Consider the following 14587-nt stretch of genomic DNA (forward strand, 5'->3'; position numbering starts at 1 on the left):
ATTTCATCAAAATTGAAATAGCTTTTTATAAAGGTGTATCAAATATGATACAATTGTATGCAGTTTTATACATTCCTATACATTTTCATAAAAAGAAAAGTAATTGCTTTGATAAAATTGCATAAAATTTTATAGAATTTCATCAAAATTGAATTAGCTTTTTATAAAGGTGTATCAAATGCATATAATTGTATACAGTTTTATACATTCATATAGATTTTGATAAAAAGAAGAGTAATTGCTTTGATAAAATTGGATAAAATTTTTTTCAGTAGAATGGATATTTTGCATTAATTGTATAAACGTTTATAAAATTGTTTAAAACTGTATACATTTGTATAGAATTTGATTTAGCTGTATAAAATTTGATAAAAGTGATCAAATATGGTACTTTGGTGCTTTAAGGGTATACTTAGGTATGCTCTCGGTGTGTAAGTGCTAGAATTTAGAATCGTTATAATTCATACATTTATAGATGAATTGTTCTGAAATATTATTTTTATTACGAGTATAAGTATGCTTCAGAGAAACATTATGTTTGGACGTTGTTTGAGATAGGTATGGTACTTATTTTGAAAATTCATTTTTTTTTTAATTCGGAAAATGTAAAATACTTGTACGAGTGAATTTTGGACAAACAACTGACAAGTATGGGCGATTTTTTGATCCAAAATTTTTTCACGACTCTCGCTTTTTTGACATTAAGATTAGATATTTTCGAAATATCTCAAACAATAACCAAAGATATAATGTTTCTCCGAGGCATAAGTATATCAATATGCTATTTTAAAACTATTCATTCGTTGATGAGCGAATTATGAAGTGAAGATTCTAAATTTATTACTGATAACCTACTGAGAGTAGCGACCCTTAAAAATAAAAATAAACTAACTCCCGTAGATTAGATCTTATTTTATAAACAAGACGCCTTTCCGGTCTTTCTAAAAGAAAATGGCGAGAAACCCAACATTATTTAACGAAAAAATAATCTTGGAATGCTGTTACCTCACATCAAACTTTTAATTCATTCTGCGAAACTCATCAATTTTAGACCACTTTTGATACGGAAGCGTGGCAGACACTTCTATTGTCATTTTTTGTTTAAACAGTTGGGAAAACTTTCGGTAAAACATAAGTACAATCTTTATATCAAAGCTTTCCTGAAAATTAAGAAGGGCCAAAAATGTCCCCTAAGTTATTAAGCAACGGAGCCAATTAGTAAAACTTTTTACTTCATTCAATGTGAAAATAGAATTTTTTTAAAGACACGCATTAACTAATGCTATTAGCATAATTTTCGGTTTAATTCCAAAATCTTGTTAAGCAAGTTATTTATAATCGCGATGATTTTTTTTTTTTTAATACCACCGCCAAGTTTTACAAATTATTTTAACGAAATTAGTACCAGAAGTTTTCTGGTTTTGTACAAATGTAATACCTGCTACTTAAAATTATTGGCGTAAATTTTCATAATCTCGATAAATTCCTGCGAAATGATGGTTCGTTCAATTTACAAAATTGGCACCTAATCTCGAATGCGCGTCGGATTTTTTCAAAATGGCATTTTCTTCTTTAGTAAAGAAAAAAACTCGCATCGAAACTAATTATCACAACGTTTTGTCCATTTTGAAATGCAAATCTGCTCTCTCTAACAATAACCTTCCAATTTCTTATTAAATATGCAAATCGGGTCGAATTCATTCTGTTTTATTTTGCAACGTTCGCAGAAAACGATTAAAGCATTTTCAACTCATCCTCTTAAATCATTTATACTTTGTGCATAAAGTTTTTCTAAAACAAAAGTAAGTTACTCAAAAGCTTTGGCTTTTTTTGTATGGTTAATACTCTGCATCATCGAGTGATAAATGATTCGCCGTGCTTTTTAAATTACTAAACTTCGCGTTTCTTTATTAAAACAACTATTTTTTAACATCAATATGAAACATCCTAACGTAATTTTTTATTTCTATTAAACCGCTAAACCTAAATTTAAAGTACATATTTCGAGATTCTCTTTTTCAAACGAATGAGAAAAATATTTTCAGACACCCAGTCACTTCCAGTGGCGACCTCTCCCCTCCTTTTCCCCTCTTGTATTGTCCATCGACTTAATATTATTCTTATTCCAACTTTTTCCTTACCTATTAATTTTGAAGGGACAAGCTATCCCGTAGGTAGTAGGTATAGCTGCTCTGTCTGTGTCTAGAGACCATCGCTTGTTGACGGTTCAAAATCTTCAACGAATTTTTTAACATTTCTACAAAAAATTAATTGATTTAATATCGAATCAACATTTTTTTTCGATGTCCTCAATTCCCCCCCCCCCCCCCCAAAAAAAACCACCAAAATACCTAGGACTAATGTTTGAATTCCAAATATGATAATACACGAACACGCGACCACAGTATACGATAGTACCTACCTAAATCATGTTTAAAAAACTGGAATAAACACAAACATACCTACGCTGTTTGACTCCACACACTGCGGTAAAAGCAAAAGCAAACCTGACACTTTGAATGTTTTATTCCCCATTAAATTTTGGTATCAATACGTGTTTTCGATTCACAAATTCTTTTACTATGAACCCCTTCGAATACCATTTTTAGTAGAAAAACACGTATACACAAAACCTCAACGATTACACCAAAGGTTGAGTCATATAATGGCGTTAAAATATTAAAATACTTTCATCGCAGGTAGGTAACACAATAAAAGACATCATCCGTGTAAAAATGATAGGCCTCTATTCCCTCCGCACCATTGTTTACCCTTTTGTCATCTGAAGCCCAGTGATGCGTAAAACATTGTGCTTTGGTTCACTTCACGAGACGCTTCGAAAAAAAAAACTTTTTCGAAAACGAGCAGGAAATTACCGGGGCTTTTCTACATTTCAGGAAATTACACGAAAGATTTTTCTGAAAAAAAAAGTAGAAGTGGAAAAATGTAAAAAAAAAAGAGGATAATAATGTGACTTTTGCTTAATGATCTCGGAAACACAGCATTCTTGCTAATTTGAAAGTGCTTACGTTAAGTGATTTATTTTTGACTTTATTTCGCCGTATTATGTAGGTATAGATGTTGAAATTATTTTTTTATTTGCATAAATAAACGAAAGAATGCTCCCAATACGAGGAAAAAAATTGCCAAAAGGAGTGATAAAAGTGCTATAATTCGAATAAGGAAGAAACGGTTTCGTATATTTGTAAATTGAAAATATCACTGTCACTTACTTCGTTTTTGAAATGTTTTCACATTTATGTACCTACTGGGGACGAGAAATCGAAATACGTAGGTAGGTAGACTATTTCGCACTTCTTTCGAGTGTTTATTAATTTTGAACCTATTTTTTACCTTTTGCCCTTACCCTTTAATTTTAAACTATCCAAACTTGATCTCCATAGCTGAATAATACGAGTAGGGGAAAGTCTCCCAATAGTGCGCACTTAGTACCAAAATCGCTGTCATTCCGCCGCAAAGTTACCTAGGATCGTGATTTTTTGATATGTTGTAGCTGTATCATTCAGCTACATAATTCCAGAGTTTCAAAATTTTTCATTGGTAACTGACTGAGAAATCCTACCTTGAGTAAAAAATGTCAAATGCGCACTATTAGGAGCCATGGGCTCCTTCAAAGTGCGCAGTAGGGTTCCTAATAGTGCGCGATGTGTAAATTCACTTCAAAAAAATTAATTCTTGACAAAAATCGCAATAATACGTTTCATTATCTCGAGAACACTGAGAACAGATATAAAAAACATGAGTACATGACGAAAATTGCGAAAATATGTCTTACTATGAGTAGGGGTTATGTGTGAGCTTATTTCTGCAAAGAAAGCCCATTGTTCAAGTATTCTTTCACTCTTAGGAATGTTTCTTCACTGAAAACTAACACCCTTTAGCCTTTTACAGGTATTTAACACTCCATTCTATCAAAACAAAAGTCAGGTAGTGAAAAACACAAGTGTATTTACAGATTTTCTAGAATGCGCACTATTGGGAATCCATAGTTCAAAAATATCCTCTATTTCTTTAAAAATTATTTTCAAGAAAACGAAAGGATGAATTTTCAAACTTTTACAACAATATTAAAGAGGATAAAATTCCCTACAAAATGATATAATATAACTTATCTCATAAATTTTTGCAATTCAACAAGAGCAATACAAATTGTTAACTTTTCACAAAAAAAAATTACATCAGAAATTGAAAATTCACATTTTTTGACTTTGCATGCGTAAAATTTAGCCAAATGGCTTGTATGATACATCAAAATAATCGTCATGACACGCTCTTTCAAATGAGCTACCTCGCGAATTTTTCAGTGGTGCCAATCGCGAGATATGGCGCTGCGCACTATTAGGAGACTGCGCACTTTTAGGGGACTTTCCCCTATTTTCCAATAGAAATTTTTTTCGAGAATATCAATGTTATTATTTTTGCTCGTTAGTAATACGTCATGTGTGATCACGTTTCACGTTGTTGATAGATGGTTAAAAATTAATTCCAACATTTTTTGAAAATTGGGTTAAAGAATCACTCGACAAGTTTTTCAACATCTAGATCCGCCAGATAATCCTAAACAAAAATATCAATGTTCTACGAAGAAATCCCTCGAGATATTTAACGCAATATTTTAAAAGTTTCGCATCAGCAAAAAAAAAACAAATTGTGTTTCTTAAGCTGGAGAATACACGTTCGTCTCCTTCAACTCTGATAACACTAACACATGAGAGATGAAATCGTTATGTACGAATTTTTACACATTTATTTTTTTTTTATAACTACACACAGCAAGAACGTTACATCGTGAAACAAAATTAAAAAAGAACACACAAATATTCTCGCAAATTTTTCAACCTGATTGTTTTCTAAAATAATGTAGGTAGGTACATAAGTACAAAAATTTTCAACCTCCAAGTTGCGCAAAACAATTCCAATTCCACTAAGCAGTACAGTTATCGTGTTATTTTGAGGAAATACCAAAAAATAAACTTCGGAACGAGTAAACACTACTCGCAGAAATGTTTTAATAAAATTTCTTCTTCAATTTACGTTTCCGAGTACTTTATCTCTTTTTGAAATACCAAATGTCACAGCGATCAGTCAACAAAACAACCGACTTACGTTCAAAATTACAAAATATATTTCGGAATTCCGTGTCATTTGTTTTGAAAAACATCGTAGGTAGCAGATAAATGCCAAATGCTATTCCTTTATCATAATATCTGCTTGCAACATTTTCTTACATTCAACTATGTATTATAAAAAATGCTAATATTACTTTTTTTCAAATAAATAATCACTCTTCTCTTCTTGAAAAACACATCGATCGCTCAAGTTTGGATTTTACATAGGTATTCGTGCACACGATACCTGCTAATAAAAGAGATAATTTTAGAAAAATTTCTCCTAGACGTTCTTCCTAAGTATAGATAGGTACATACTACAAATCTACTCGTGCGTGTGTATTATTGGCCTATTGGGTGTCCAGAAGCCAGATTTTTTTTTACTTCGATACTAAAAAATACCGTACAGTTGAACGCGTTAATGAAATTGCATAACCTGTTCGCCGTGAATTGCTGTCAATCTAACATGTTAATAAAGTTGTATAAATTGTATAACCAGTTTGCCGTAAATGTCATTTTATGGAAACGAATGCAACGAAACCGTTTAATAAAATTGGATAATCAGTTCCTCGCCGAAGCATTACTAAAAATACTCCATAATAAATGTAAATAATAAGACTTGAATGATATAGGTAACAAATACATTTTTTTTTTAGTTGGCAGCTCTTGTATCATTGTATCCATGTATTTCACACCCTTGGAATGAAATGATGATGACACAAATAGTATGTAGGTAATGCAAGAATAAATCACGCATATACTACTCGTATATGTATACCTTGGTGTAACTAGGAGATCTATCGCTATTTGTTACAAATGTAGATGATTTAATATCGCGTATTAATTAACTATGGTACCTATTCTGTTTCGAAACAGTCTATACAAAGAGAGAAGAGAGGGTTAGATACTACTTTACGTTAGAAAACTTATTTACACTTCAATTTCATGTCATTGTATTGGAAGATTAATGCTTTGGTAAATGATGTTTCAGTAATGTTTGTGTCAGGTGTTTATAGTTTCAAGTACTTTGAAGTGTTATGGGAAAATTTTCAACAATTTCCAATTCTAATCGTAAAACACCCTTCACTTAATTATGTTACCTATAGGTATAATTATTTTCAACAGACACGCATTTCTTGGGAGTGACTTTGTGATGAAACTAAACTGGTTTTATGAGGCAAATTCTAATAAAACGATTATTGGGTACCACGAGTAATATTTTTTGTCTTGTTTTATTTATTTTTTTTTTAATAATTTGATTGTAAAAATCCATATATAATTTGTCTCCATTTTCGTAAAATGATTTTCATTTTCAAAAATTGTAGGAACTCGATTAAAATTATTTTAATGAGTACCTATGTACATGTAGTTATTGTCTGTAGTCTGTACCATTTTAAGTGCCTATTCCAATACGCGTTGCGAAGATCATTAGATACATATATATATATACACTGTCTTAGAGTACATTGCGAGATCCGACATATACACAGGCATTACGAGATCCACCCCAAAAAATTTCGAAAAATGCGAAAAACTCAAATAATAACCCTACAACTTCGTTCGAACGCACGTTCCAGTGTGTAATCAGTGCCTTTCTATGCATTGCCGCCATCAATTTCGCGATCCGCATAAACCGAGATCCACTAACTGCCCGAACGTAATTTGGGGGTGGATCTCGCAAGATGCATCGTTTATCTATTTTCAAAAATTGTATATAAGTATATAAATAGTAGGTAAAACGAGATCCGGCTGAAAATGGGTGTACAGGGTCCCCCGGATCTCGCGAGTACCGTGGCATATGAAAGAACTTGCGAGATCCGGCAAAAGGATCTCAGGATCTCGCAATGCCCGATTTTATATAAAACGGATCTCGTAATGTATGGTTTTTACATGTATATATATATATCTCTGCAATTTTTTCCCGTCACCAAAATGACAGCGTTTAATATTTCAGTCAGGTAATTCGAACTGTTGATAATTAATAAAAATTTTTTTACATTTTTTCGCGCTTCCCCGAAAGCGGTAGAGTAAAAATGTCACAGACTATCTTAAATTGTTTCGAAAACTTTTCTCAGTTATCATTGTTTCGGTTTCCAGTCACGTATCGTTTGCCTGACGCTGCCTTTAATGGGTCTTGGAACGATTCTACGTGACTTTGCGGCGTTTGGATTTTACTTCTCTATATTCCGTTATCATTTCACCTCATGTACATATTTCCTATCTGTTTTATACGTCCAATTATCAATATTATTAGTGCGTTAAATAATGCCACATTACGTTTTCTATAATTTATCAAGACGTTGCCAACGATGTAACGATGATGAAAACATTATTCCTTTTAGGTAGGTAATGCATATTTATATTCGCATGGAATACGCGTGGATTCGCCTTAATATGACCTTATGCGTTGGGTTTATGTTGACGAAATGATTGCTAAATTTTTAAGACGTTTGATACCTACGTTATTTTCGTAAGTTCAAATTCTCTAGTCATTTATCATAATAAATGGTTAGGTATGTAAAGTTTATGTAGGTAGGTATCTTTATTATTACTATCATGTCCACAAAAATATGTTCGTAAAGGAAACAGTCTTGATAAATAATGAGCAACGTTTCTTTTCTATTATATATTTGAATTACAGCAGCGACATTGAAATATTTTAATCCGCATTTACTTCCTCCCTTCCACATTTCTACAACTACCTACTTTTCCGATTACTTACTATTTGAGTAAGTAATAAGGCAAAAACCTATTTTATACATAGCTACCTACCACTTATTCGCTCTTCTCTGACCATGTACCTGCGTATGCTAAAGAGAGAGAAATTATTTGATGCGATCTTTCAAAGACGGTTGTTCTTTAGTTCCTACTTCCTATGAAAAAACGCTGGAAAGAATTTGAAAAATGATTGGTAAAATTTATTTCGAAACAGAATCGTGAAATTGATTATGTACATATAATCGAATTATCAGGCAGAAAAAACTCTCAACTTATGAATTCTATACGCGGTGAAAAGTTGCGAATATTTTCCCTTTCATTTTTAAGATTTCATTCTTCATTATATTCGATTATAGAAAGGGAGAAGTCGAGCGTGTAATACGTTGATCATTTCTTATTTCCCGTATAGTCTGTTTGGCGCCATTTTCATTCAACAATTTATTGCATTAATAAATACGAGTAGTATAGAACTAGTATTCATGTAGGTACCCATTTAAATTTGTAAGCTATCTCACTATGTACCATACTATGTACTTATGTATCTTAAAATTGAAAAGTGAAAGATAACATCCATTATGGGTTATTTAAGAGGAAAAATTCCCAAGAGAGGGAATTTATTTAACAATGATTCAAGACTTTCTCACCTATCCGGTAAAAAAATTATGAAATTTTTCTGTACCTATGTACTTGATACAGATTTTGTTTTCCTAAAATGTACTTCAATGTTTGGTTGCCTTCAAACTTAACTTAACCACTGCAAAGCCATACTTGTCTCCTCCCGTCTTCAATTAAAATGACATTCTCCCATACCTACAGGAAGATATACGTAATTAATTTAGGTAGGTACCTACTTAATCCATGTTTCCAAGTGTTGAAACATAATAGTACATAAATGTATGTACGATAATTCGCCCAATAAACGATTAGGTATACAAAACGAAGTAGGCACAGCAGACACGTACACATATTATCAAAAGTTATTGCAATAATAACGCAGCACGCTTAATTTTATGAGAAATACGAGATAGTATTATTTCAATTTACTTTCGCTTTCTTTGTGCTTTTTTCATACTTCAATTTAGGCAGTCGTTTCAAATTTCATACCACTTTGAAGCAGCTCCTTTTAGATGCTTACGTTTAAGTACCTATACCTATGAAATTTTTCAGGATTGAGTTTAGGTAGGTAGTCTAATTTTCGAGAGAGTAAAAATAGTAGGTACGTTACCTATCTACCCACGAATCCGTTATTTAAGATACCTATGTACTGTAGAATAGCCTTTCGCATGTTACTTCTGCGATGACTTTAACAGCAATTCGATTGAAAAATACTCTGTATAAATCCGACGAAACGTATTTAAACGAATACGAAGTAAGTCGCTCTGTATAGAAAAAAATCGCTCTTCTACGTAATAGGATTTCTGTTTCGCTAAAAATAAATACCGTTTTGTATCAATAAAGTCCAAGTAATGTAAAAGGAACAAATATTTTCTCAACTTTAACAATTCATAACCATTTCTCTACAAATCCTAAATAAACATAAACTTAGGTAGGTACGGATAAATAGGCGTTTTTCTTTTAATGTAAAATACGTACGATTAAAAATTTTGAAATAACCAAAATTAGTTACCTGTGTGCTTCGTATATAAACGCATCTGTTTACCTTGGTGTTACCTGTTTACTTCAAAAATGAATCATCCTTACGAATTATTTTATCATAAGTATAGGTACGAAAAATAATTGGTTAGAAATTTATCGTTATAATTTGACTGAATTCATCGAATTAAATGAAAACATTGAAACTGTTTTTCTTAGCTGTGTTTACATGCTACAAAATAGATACAAATTAAGTTTTAAAAAATTGATTTTTGAGAGCATTATAGATTCTTACTAAATATAATAATAAAATTATCATTTTCAAGTAGGTAGGCACATAACAATATACATATTTTACAAAACTATAATAAATTCATACCTACATGCAATTTTGCCGAAGCATTTTGTTAATACGTATGTACCTACGTAATCCATACCTCCCTACCTCCACCACTATAAAATGAAGCACTCTGGCAACGCCTGAATCTTGTTTATAATCTCTGCTAATTGTAAGAACCAGTTGGCTAAGTTGGCTTATCCCGCCACCATCTGCGCTGGGGACAGGGTTGTACAAAAACGTGTTTTTTTTAACAAAAAAAAAACAAAAAAAAACGTTTTTTTTTGTTTAAAACGTTTTTTTTTGTTTTAAAACAGTTTTTTTTACTTGTTTAAAACTATGTGTTTAAAACGCGTTTTAAACACGTTTAAAATGTGTTTTAAACACAAATTCATTTGTTTTGGGTTCATCAGACATCAATTTTTAAGATGTGACGTCATAAAATAGCTATAAAGCTCAAGAAATATTGAAAAATTGGAATCAAAACACAAAATTTGTCTCTAAAAATACCGTTTGTTCAATTTCACCTTTTTTCAACAAGAAATAAAAAAAACGTGTTTTTTTAGGAAATCAGAGTTGAAAAAAAAACACGTTTAAAACAAAAAAAAAACACTGTTTTAAACGGCCTTTTTTGTTTAAAACATGTTTGTTTTAAACATGTACAACCCTGGCTGGGGAACTCATGAAACCATCAACCAGTTTGGAGTAGATTTGGCTCATATTAGGACAGCATACCTATCAAGTAATCTTTAGGGCTGAACTGACCAATCAAATTAATTTTTTACATAGGTAGGTAGTAGGTACCCACTAGGGTGGGCCGACTTTGACTTTTTTTTTGGAAATTTGGTGAGGGGGGGGTGCTAAAAAGTTGTGGGGGGACCTCAAAGTGCTGTAGGAAAAATTTTGTCTGCAAATGATATTGGGTTCGGAATCAAAACTTGAAAACTTGATTTAATTTTTTATTACCTATCTTGAAATTTAATTTTTTAAAAAATAGGTACCTAGACTGAAAATTTTGTAAATAATTTTCAAGTTTGGTCTAAGTTCCCATCTCTTTAGATCTGGAAAAAAAAATGGCGAGGAAGATTGAATTTCTTTGCTTTTTTCACTTTCATAAGAAAAATTGAGAATGAATGGAAAAAAACAACCAATCAGAAACGTTATCTACGATATATTCTACATTCTACATATTCTACAATTATATGTATTCTACTTTACATATTCTACATTATATTCTACATTATATTTTACATTCTACATTCTACAATCCAACTCTGAGCCCCAGACTTCACCCAGAACTTTGCAACCGGGGTTCAACATTTTAAAATTTAAAAAAAATCAAAATTTTTTTTAAAAAAATATTTTTGATTTTTTTGATGGTTATTGGTCGCATTATGCCTATTGAGTAGTAAAAATCCATTTTCAATCGGGTTTTCCACTTTATTGACGATTTTATCTCGCTTTTAAAGTAGGTAAAAACAGACATTTTCAAGATATTTCGCGATTCGTCTTGATTTTTACAAATTTGTTATTCATTTGAAGTCTAGGATGCCTTTTGTCACGTAATGATGTGCCAATGGGTAGGTATACCTATAGTTACGATTCAAGCAAGTATAGACGAATATTTTTGATCGTCCGCTTATGGTTATATGTATACGTACATATGTACCTAACTAGCATGTAGGTACGTAAGTACGTAGGTTTTTGTGATAAATGAGTATAAATTTGAAGATAACAAGGAGTAATAATGGTGACAAGCGTGTATGAGTGTGTGTGTATTGTATTACGCGTATATGGTACTGGTACCTATATAGACTATACGTATACATGTTGACAATTCTATTTCATAGCATATAGGTACAATTTATTTCATACCCTTGCGAAGAATCTTTTAACCGTGACATATTTCACTCGGTACATCGCCAATATCAATCATTTTTCTCGTACCTCCAGAAATTCCACAATTAGGAGACTTTGAAACGATATAGGTAGTTAAAATAATGTTCATACTTCATAGTGCTTTGAAAAATGGAATATTTTCTGTACTTCAACTACAATTTGCGTAAGGTAATTTGAGGGTAGGTTAATTGGAAGTTGGTTTTCATTTGAATTCATTTGTAAAATTTGAAATTAAAAAAAAAAACTAAACTTTGAATGTAAGATATTATTTTACAGAGAATAGATAGAATCGTCCAAATTCGCATTGAGAAATACATACGTACCTAACTACATAAGTACGGGATGACTTAAGTGTATACATGTATCTGCATTATTATAAGTACATACGATACGTATTACCTATAGGTACTTGTTTACTGATGATAGCCCAAGGCACTGATTTCTACGATGAGCTTAGCGTATTATAAATCTCTGGTTGATCTGACATGGGTACGAAGATATTTGGCAAAACGAGTGGGTAAATTGCCAAAAAAATCTACTTACTTACTATTTAACCTTCAGTAGAATTCAATGCAAATTCTTTTCAAATAAATCCAAGTGGGTGGGAATGAATAATATAATACTTTTATCAATATAATACGTATCTCGTAAATGTTAAAAATTGCAAAATTTGATTTTTATTTCATCCGTCATCACACTCAAGCCTGATGAAGCTTACCAAGTTGACAAAGCACCTATTAGAGATGAAAGAGATTTGTGTGATTTGATTAGGAAAGTTTAGTGTTTGGATTTTCTATACCACTAAAGAGATAAGTACACGCACGAGCAATTTTGTAAAATTATTCACTTCTATTGAAGGCGTGCGCCATATGCTTCATTAATTAATACCTGTCTAAGGTACACATGTTTTGCTACACGCAGTTGTAATTCAAACGTTTGGAATGGAAAGATGAAATTTTTCAAAAATCTGACTTCGTCGGCGGAAATCTCGCGTACCTACAGCTAATTACAAATAAGTTGGTATTTGATTCGTAACCCAAGAAGAACCAGCAGGAAACATGTTACAGATAACGTGTGGCAGGTATTCGAATCTCAATTTGCAATGGTAGGTACAAATGAAGCCATTTGCGATTTTTGTATTCATCGTTGAACATCTCATCGTGGTGAAAGAAGCAACCTCCATTCAAATACATCCGGTCATTCGGGCAAATGTTAGCTTAATTACTTTCACCATTTGTAATCATCCTTCGGTATTTGTTTTATCAGAAGTGTACGCAGATAGATATGGTACTGTTAAACACGTGCTTGTTGTATTTGTACACGTGGAAAATTGGGTACCTAGTACCTATACTATTTAAAATTGACTTTTTAGGTACGTCACGTTATATTTTCAAAACAATACCTAATTACCTACCTATTGTAAAAAATTTTCAAAATTCTTTCGTAAATAAAAATATCTAGGTAAATACTTACCTAAGGTACGTAGGTATAGAAAATGAAATCAAAATAATATACATTTTATACCTACCTATTCGTAGGTAGGTAGTAGGTTCCTCCTCCTCGTACATTCAATATGAAAATCCGAGAAAATACGCGTAGTATACAATATACATTACATCAAAACTAAAGTATTTTTAGAAAAATCGATGAAAAATTTCGTAGGTACATTTTTTAATGCTTTAAAACATCTTTGATATTAATCTTTCCTTATTTTCAAGTTGACAAAACCTGAATTGAATTTTAAAGGATAGAAAGCTTCGACATTGAATTGAGAGGAATTATTCCGCGACAGTTATTTATACCTATTTACTACCACTAATTATTTTTTCTTCAGCATAAATGAATAGGTACCTAAAACGTTTGGAAACGCCATAAGGAAGTTGAATTTATTCAAATTTTTCTATATGATCGTAATTAAACTGGGACCAACTAAATTAAGAACGAAATCGGTTAATTGCTGCGCAGATGAATTATACGTAGGTAGGGAAGGTCACAATTTGAAAGAAATTTTGCTGGATTTTATGCACCTACCGTTGGTGTCAACTGTTCAAAGAAGAGCCTATAAGGGCTAATTCGTAAGTAATTATTTCTGGTAATTATAGGTACCTAATTTTGATGGCAGAATTCGTACTCAAAATGTTTAATTTCCGGAACCTATCCTTGTTTTATCGCCCAAACGTAAACGCGGTAATTTTCCTGAAAGGTGAAAACCATCGGAAATAGCCAAGTTTTTATGCCTACTTACGTAGGTACTGAAATGTCGGTTCTATGTAGACCGTAGACGAGAAGATGATAAGAATAATCTACCAAACTCTGAAAAATCCACCTTCTCAGTCCTTTCTCCGCAACATGATACAAATAATAAATTACATTTAAAACCCAGTGCTTAAAATATCTGCAAAAGTATACCTAAGTTTCCGGTCTTAAAAACTTAATTAAATCGCTTCAGCCGAAATTGCCTTGAAGAAACAGAAGCTGTACTCAAATTGACATCAGCTTAACGTTTCAAATGCACATTAGCCATTAGGGGAATCGTACGATTCCCTATGGAAGATATTAATTGTGTAATTGATCGTTGCGGGTTTCTGTCAGGTATTCAACATCGGAAGGAAATACTAATGTTATGACGTTTACGTTGGAAATATTAATTAGGCAGATATTTAAACCCGGAACTGTGTCGGTTGTCATATCGAATTTTTTGTAATAGGTAGGTACCTACTTTCGAGAAAACTTGATTTCTTTAAACGTTTCTGATAAAAGTTTTTCTCCTGAATGTACTGGTACTTATCTCTCGTTTGAAACTCTGACGATGGCGTCGATAAGTAAAATGATTTCTAAAATATTGCACACGTCAATTGTCAAACGAGCTGAAATAATTTTCCAAACTTTTGTAATCTTGAAATTTTATTTC

General features: G+C 32.0%; 1 protein-coding gene across 1 annotated transcript in view; it reads right to left on the minus strand.

The window, feature by feature from the left end:
* The window catches only part of LOC135832299 (uncharacterized), a 128978-nt gene that overhangs the window by 42703 nt on the left and 71688 nt on the right, over window positions 1–14587 (minus strand). The gene's annotated exons all lie outside the window — the stretch shown is intronic.

This window comes from Planococcus citri, chromosome 1, assembly GCF_950023065.1.
Source record: "Planococcus citri chromosome 1, ihPlaCitr1.1, whole genome shotgun sequence".
In the NCBI taxonomy this organism is placed as follows: Eukaryota; Metazoa; Arthropoda; class Insecta; order Hemiptera; family Pseudococcidae; genus Planococcus; species Planococcus citri.